Genomic DNA, 7434 nt, shown 5'->3' with positions numbered 1-7434 from the left:
CTCCCCGCAACTACCATGATCCAAATTCTTCCTTGCAAGTCTGGATAGAGCAGAGGTTGTACACTGGTGCAGATAGGAGCTGGAGGCACAGGGAATCCAGAGTGAATGATACCTTCAGGGCCAGGGCTGTGAGGGGCGATACTGGGAGAGTAGAGGGTGAGTGGGTTGGAAAGGGGGAACCGATTACAAGGATCTACATATGACCTCCTCCCTTGGGGACAGACAACAGAAAAGGGGGTGAAGGGAGACGCCGGATAGGGCAAGATATGACAAAATAATAATTTATAAATTATCAAGGGCTCATGAGGGAGGGAGGAGCGGGGAGGGAGGGGAAAAAAAGAGGACCTGATACAAAGGGCTTAAGTGGAGAACAAATGCTTTGAAAATGATTAGGGCAAAGAATGTACAGATGTGCTTTATACAATTGATGTATGTATATGTATGGATTGTGATAAGAGTTGTATGAGCCCCTAATAAAATGTTTTTTTTAAAAAGGAACCCTGCAAATAGGGAAAATATAAACATCAGTACACACACCTTAATTTGGAGGCAAGGGTAAGTGTGCTGAAACTCGATGAGTCACTGAGCATGAAGGATGTCTTAGTCTTTGGGTGCCATAGGTCAGAGACCATCACCATCGTCACTGATTTCATCCAAGTACTGACTGGTTCTGTTACACGGTGTGATTCTCCGCTGCCTGTTCTTGGTTCTGTTACACGGTGTGATTAACCGCTGCCTGTTCTTGGTTCTATTACACGGTGTGATTCTCCGCTGCCTGTTCTTGGTTCTATTACACGGTGTGATTAACCACTGCCTGTTCTTGGTTCTATTACACGGTATGATTCTCCGCTGCCTGTTCTTGGTTCTATTACACGGTGTGATTCCCCACTGCCTGTTCGCCAAACAGAGACTACTGACAGCATTTGAAATTCCCTGATGCAAATTATACAATCAAACCAGATAACGTTGGCTGAGGAGGGGACAACTCAGAGGGGTTAATTTTCTACCAGACTACATCAGTAGGCAATTCTGAGGGGGTAATTCCATTTTACATCAAACAGCACTTTGATAGTGCCTGGCAAAGACCCCCCAAGAAAAATAAAAATCAAGAGGAACACAGTATTTCATTTACAATTTACTAGCTCTTCCAGTGTGTCAGGGCTATAGGAGATGTTGCAATGAGCTCATATGAATGGGACATAAGTGGCGGACTTTGAACATATTGAACAAATGTCGATTTAGTCAGCCTACTGGGCTAATATCTTGATTGAGTCAGTCTATCGGCAAGTTGTCTCAGTACCTTTTCAGTTTATTGGTTCTTCCAATCAGGCAATCTCATTATTTCTTTCATGAAGGACTGACAGGTGTTCTTACACTTAAAGTTGGAGAGGGCAAATCGGCAGATCTGTGACTACACTCTCTCACCCTGGTTATTTGTTCTGGCATGAGAAAGGCAGTAGGCCAGAAACATTCCAACCAGCTGAAAGCAAGCAACTCCACATGAAAATCCTGCCATGACTCCCATTTCTGACTCTATCAAGGTCATTACCTTTAGAAAGCGACCTTCGTGCGTTACTTTAGCTGCATCTTTGTGCGGAGTCATTCCGTTTTACAGCAGCTCTTGGGTATCCTTGCTCTGTGTAACAATTAGTATCTTCCCAATCTGTAGATGTGGCAACGCCACAACAAGGCACTTTATTATGTATCTTGTCTAGTGCAGAGCTCCTACAATCTCCTCTGGTGTTACATTGTGTCTGAGCTCTCCCGTGATTATTCTTAAAGTTGTTCTGAATCTCGTGTCTAAAAGCAAACCCCGTGATGGCAGCAACCAGTTCGACCCAAAACAGAGTCGGAAACATTGTGTGCAGGTTTGCCGTCCAGGCAGACGCTCGGCAGATAGCAAAGCAAGCCAAGGTGCCCCGAGGAATCATGACAGTGCCAGTGCCAATGAGCACAAAGGGGACATTGGTGGCCTTCTCATTTAAAAGGGAAAAATAATTCTCCAGGCTCACCTTGCCCCAAATGCCAACAGCAAGAAGGATAACCCAGCGATCCAGAAGACGAAAGTGTACATCAAGAGGACGGGCTTGAAACAAGGAACTACTGGCTTGGTCTGCAGTCTCTGAGAGGGGAACGTCAGGGCTCACCTAAGACCCCCACAACCAGCAGGTGGGCTTTTAGATGCCCAAGGAAAGCTTCTGTGTGGAAAAGACCCCAAATTTACTAGATTTGAATTAGTTATATTGAAATTACAGATGCAAATGTGTTGTGTTCCCTAAGTCTTTAAGTCAGAGCTTCAAATTTGCCTTTCTACCCCTTAAATACAGGATCAGAATCAAGGTGGTCTTGCTATCATTGAGCTTCCGATTCCTTATATCTTGGGGTGGGGGTGGGGAGGATGGCAACCCTCTTCCTGGGAAGCTCACAGCACACTGCTGACACGGATCATACCCCCTCACCTCTTCCCACCCCACATCCCCAAGCCAGACAACCTGGGGACCTCACCTCTTCTCACCCCCTCCCCTCCACCCCCATGAGCCAGACAACCAAGCCATGAAGACTCCATCTCAGCTTGAGAACCGGGCTGTTCTCCCAGCATCCCTCTTCTTTTGGAGACTTCAATGATCTATACCTATTAATAACAGACTTAAGTACAAAACTTAGCCATTGCTTAGCCAACCTTGTCTTTAGGACCACTTCCCACACAAAGCACATTGTATATACGCCTACAGGGACTGACCAAAGACCTAAGGCTGACCATAAGACCTAAGAGCCCAGAGTTGACAAATACTCGGTCAAGTGTGCCACCACTCATTCTCCCTCACTCACGGCAGACATCAATAATCAATCATAGCACCATCTCCTGCCATACTTTCTCAGCAGAGCCTTCCCAGAGGCTGCATTCAATCAGCCACCCTGACATGTAAGGTACTAGCCAAATTGCTGTTCCAGGTTCTAGTCCCATGTACAAAGGAGGAAAAATACAACTAACTGGCTGGTGTTCGCTTCCTGAGGTCATATTATCAGGCAGTGTTGTTGTTGTTGCTGTTGTTGTGTGCCATCCAGTCGATTCTGACTCATAGCAACACTGGACACAGCAGCATGAAACACACCCCAGTCCTGCACCATCCCTACAGTTGTTAGGTTGGATGCCATGGATGTAGTCACTGTTGAGTCATCTCGTTGCGGTGGAGCTGTTTGTCGGGGGCTGGTTTTGTTTTACGCGTAGCCTTTGCTGCAGTAGGCAGGTTACATCAGAGTTGCTTTGCATACTGCTGCGGGTTTCTGCCATACTCACCTGGGATGCTCAAGGGTTCGCCCTACCACGTCGGAGAAGCTTGAGCACCATGGGAAGCAGCTTTCAGGTTCAAATGGCTTAACCTAACATCAGTAGCTTGGTTACAGCCAGACAGTAAGTCATAACAAGTTCTCATTAGTGAGAATTGTATGTAAAGACAACAAAGAGTGAGGTTTGATCATGAAATTTTCTATCCATAATATCAACCACCTCAGGGACCAGAAAAGAAAGAAATCAGCCGTGCCACAAGGTGGTCATCAGAACGGTCCCATTGCAAAGTACGCACACTGCTCCGTCTGCCGCCGCCTGCAGCTAATGGCCCGTGGCCTTGAAATAGAACCAGGTCAGAGAATGTTGTATACAGTCTAACTTTCCCGTGTCTTCCAGGGATCTGGGGCAAGTGTGCAATCTATCCCAGTAGCAGTTTCCTTAAACTTCAGATGGAAAGAAAAGGGAAATGTGTTCTCCACCAGGGAATACAAGAATAGTTTTATATATATATATATATATATATATATATATATATATATATATATATATATATATATATATATATATATATATATATATATATATATATATATATATATATATATATATATATATATATATATATATATACTACTGGCATCCAGCTCATACATCATGGGTTTCTTCCAAGCAAAGCACACTGATTCCTCCTCTCTCTGCCTTCACTGTGAATCTGCCAGGACAAGGAATTCTTCCAGGAAGGATTGGGGAGATGGAAGCCCTGTCTTCAGAAGTGTAGAGACCTCGATGGAGGAACTGTCAAGAAAAGGTTTCAGTGTGATCACTTTGTTTAATAAAGGTTTCTGTGGTCTTGTGGACACACCCTTGGCCTTACCCTTATCACGGTATGCTTTTCCATTGGTCTGATCCAAGGGGTGGACTTCAGGAGAGTCGGGAAGGTCATGGGAAGTGCCATCCTAGACTCGCCATCCTCCCCATCTCAGGCTCAGAGATTCTTCCCTGGGCTTCCTCGCGTAGGAAGGCAGCTAGTCCGTAAGTGATGGAGCTGGAATTCACACCCACTTGGAACCAAACAGGAGCCCTCACTGTGCCGTGGTGATGCTTTGGGCTGCGATCCGAGAGGTTAGCAATCCCAAAGCACCGGCCAGCTGCTCGGAAGAAAGACAGGGCTTTGGAGACTCAGTCTCGGAAACTGGCAGGGACAGTTCTGCCCTGTCCTGGGGGGTCATTAGGAGAAGACAGCGACTCGGTGGCAATGAGTTTGGGTTTTGTTTGCTGTTTGCTTTGTTTTTGTTTTTAACCAAACACTTTCAAATTGTATGTGTAAAACCCAGTCTCACTGCCACACACACATGCACACGCACGCACGTGCCCTCCCAAGTTCCTGGAGAGATATGGAGGGGAAGGAAGTGGGCCACAGCCCACAGCCCTGCTGGATGGAAAAGAGATGGGACACCCTTTATTTAGCTTAAGACACTGGTCCTGGGAAATTGCGCTTGGCACTGGGTGCCTGCGGTTATCCAGGTGGAGGGCCTGATAGCCATCTCCTCCTGCACTCTGCCTCATGCCAGCTTCCTGGCTCAGTACTGCGGTCCCAAGGAGACCAAGCCCCAGCCAAAAGGACCTGACTGTCATCCAGTCAATGCTGACGCACAGTGACACCGCCCCCCACCCCATGGGTTTCTGAGACTGTTACTGTTGATGGAGGTAGAAAGCCCAGTCTTTCTCCCATGCGCTGACCATGCCGATTACAGCCCAACACATAACCACAACACCACCAGGCAGAGGCCACAACAGAGGCAGCAGTTTGCAGCCCAGGTGGCACTTATGGTTAAGCACTCCACAGCTCACTGAAAGGTTGACAGTTTGAGCCCACCCAGAGGTGTCTTGGAAGAAAGGGTGGATGGTGGACGTGTAAAACACCAGCCATTGGTAGCCCCCTAGGACATAGCTCCACTCTGACACACAGCCAGGTCCCCTTCATCTGAGTTCCTGGCAGCTAGATTTGAGTCACAGAGAAGGTATCCGACTGCCTGGGTTGGAATCCCAGCTCCGCCACTCACTCCCTGAGTGAGCTCAACCTCCATGTGCCTGGGAGTCGCCCCCCACCCTCAGGAGGGTTTTTAAAAGTGGATTAAATCAATGTTTATTTGGAATGTTCCAGAACAGGGTCTAGTTCATGGTGGGAAATGTATCCTTGTTTGACAAATAAGTCCCTGAGCCATCAGACTGGGAGCCCTGGTGGTATGGTGTGTTAAGCATTGGTCTGCTACCCACAAGGTCAGCAGTTTGAAACCACCAGCCACTCCATAAGAGAAGGATGAGGTGGTCTACTCCCACAAAGAGTAACCGTCTCAGGACCCACAGCTCTACCCTGTCTGCAGCATCACCGGGAGTCAGAATCGAGTTTGGTTTGTTTTCGCCCAGAAGAGGGGTTGAGTCATTCCATCTGGGGCTTTGGGTAAGTTTGAGAGAAGACATGACCTCGAGTTGGGCTTTCTTAAAGGCTGAGAGCTCAGAGAGGAAACATTCATGCCAAGGGGCGAATGAAAGCCACGTTACCCCTGGAAGGTTCACTTTCAATGTGCAGGAGGGACAAGGTTTGCGGGCTGTGGAGGAACTGGAAAGGTGGGGAGCTGGTCACAGCACCAGCAACAAGCAGCTTGCAGAGCACCTTGCTGTACCTTCCAGCAGCCCGGACACTGAACTGCCATGGAGGCTCTTCCCAGAACATGGCACGTTCGCTCCAGGGCTTTAGAAGATCTTCCGTGCAGATATGTCTTGGAGACGGGATGCGATGTCCTGGATTTGCTTTTAAATGAGCCAGGGGTAGGCGGGGAAGTAAGTGGGTATAGTAAGCGTCAGATTGGCTGTGGCCTGACCCTTGCTGAGACTGGGTGAGATAGACACCAGGTACACTAGACTAGGCTCCGGTTTTACATGATGGAAATTGCCATCGTAAACAATGATCTTGAAAGGGTGGCCAGGAGAGCCTCGGGCACTGCCACTCTCCGCAGGTGCATCCCAGGGGGATGGAGGGGCAACTTCTGGTGTGAATGGAGAGGAAGCAGGCAGTGCTGGAGGTGAAAAGGCACCAGGGAAGTAAAGCTTTGGGGGTGGGAGGCTGGAGCTGTTTCAGACAGTTAGCCTCCTCCCCAGCCCACCTGCCTCCCCAGCCCACCTACCTCTCCAACTCACCTGCCTCTCCAAATCACCTGCCTCCCCAACTCACCTACCTCCCCAGTCCACCTACCTCCCCAACTCACCTGCTTCCCAAGCCCACCTGCCTCTCCAGCTCACCTACCTCCCCAACTCACATGCCTCTCCAACTCACATGGCTCCCCAGCCCACTTGCCTCTCCAGCTCACCTGTCCCCCCAACTTACCTGCCTCCCCAACTCTTCTGTTTCCCCAACTCACCTGCTTCCCCAGTTCACCTGCCTCCCAGATCTCCTGCCTCCCCAGAGGCTAACAGATTTCAGCATTCAGCTCCCTACATCCTCAGACTAGATCTTTTCTGCTCGTATCCCTGGGTTTGGTACCTTTTTGTTTTGTTTTGTTTTGTTTTAACTGCTCCTCCCCCACCATGGACATCTAGGTGATGCCAGGGGACCTGGGTTTTTCCTGAAATGAGAAGTCCTGCCTGGAGTCAGCCAAGGAGGATGGGTCATGCCAGCGCCCTCAGGTGGGATTGGGATAACAATGTAGTCCCACCACCAAAGCACTCCTGGGACCCCCTGCGAGGGGCCTCTGAGGGCACAGAGGGGATCTTTGTGGTCCAGGTGTGGGGTTGTGAGTGCTACCTGCCTTGCAGAGGGAAGAGAAGCGCTGCTTGTGGAGGGAGAATTCAGGAACGAGGGGCGGGGGGGGGGGGGGAACCTGCATGCCAAGGAAAAGGGAGAGACGGAGGTTTCTAGCACACTGGCTAAGCCTAGGGCTAAGCATTCAAACGGTGGGGTGGGGGTGGGGGGCGTCTCATGCTCAGCCATTAAATCCAAAGACTCCGGGCTAGTCAGACAGGGATGACATGGGGTCTCTCCCTGCAGCCTCTTGATATTTCTGCAGGGGCGGGAGCAGGAGGTGCCGCTCTTGAACTGCTGACAGTGAGCTCCCTCGCCTCCTCAGAGCTCTTTCTCCTCCTGCTTC

At 49.3% G+C, this 7434-nt stretch overlaps 1 pseudogene; it reads right to left on the bottom strand.

The window, feature by feature from the left end:
• Nucleotides 1-1411: 1411 nt before the first annotated feature.
• On the bottom strand, nt 1412-6023 carry LOC142457761 (tetraspanin-6 pseudogene; annotated as a pseudogene).
• Between the last annotated feature and the right edge of the window lie 1411 nt (nt 6024-7434).

Source organism: Tenrec ecaudatus, chromosome 10 (genome assembly GCF_050624435.1).
Source record: "Tenrec ecaudatus isolate mTenEca1 chromosome 10, mTenEca1.hap1, whole genome shotgun sequence".
NCBI classification, from domain to species: domain Eukaryota; kingdom Metazoa; phylum Chordata; class Mammalia; order Afrosoricida; family Tenrecidae; genus Tenrec; species Tenrec ecaudatus.
Note: the sequence above shows the minus strand (reverse complement) of the source record. Positions and strands in the feature narration are given on the sequence as shown.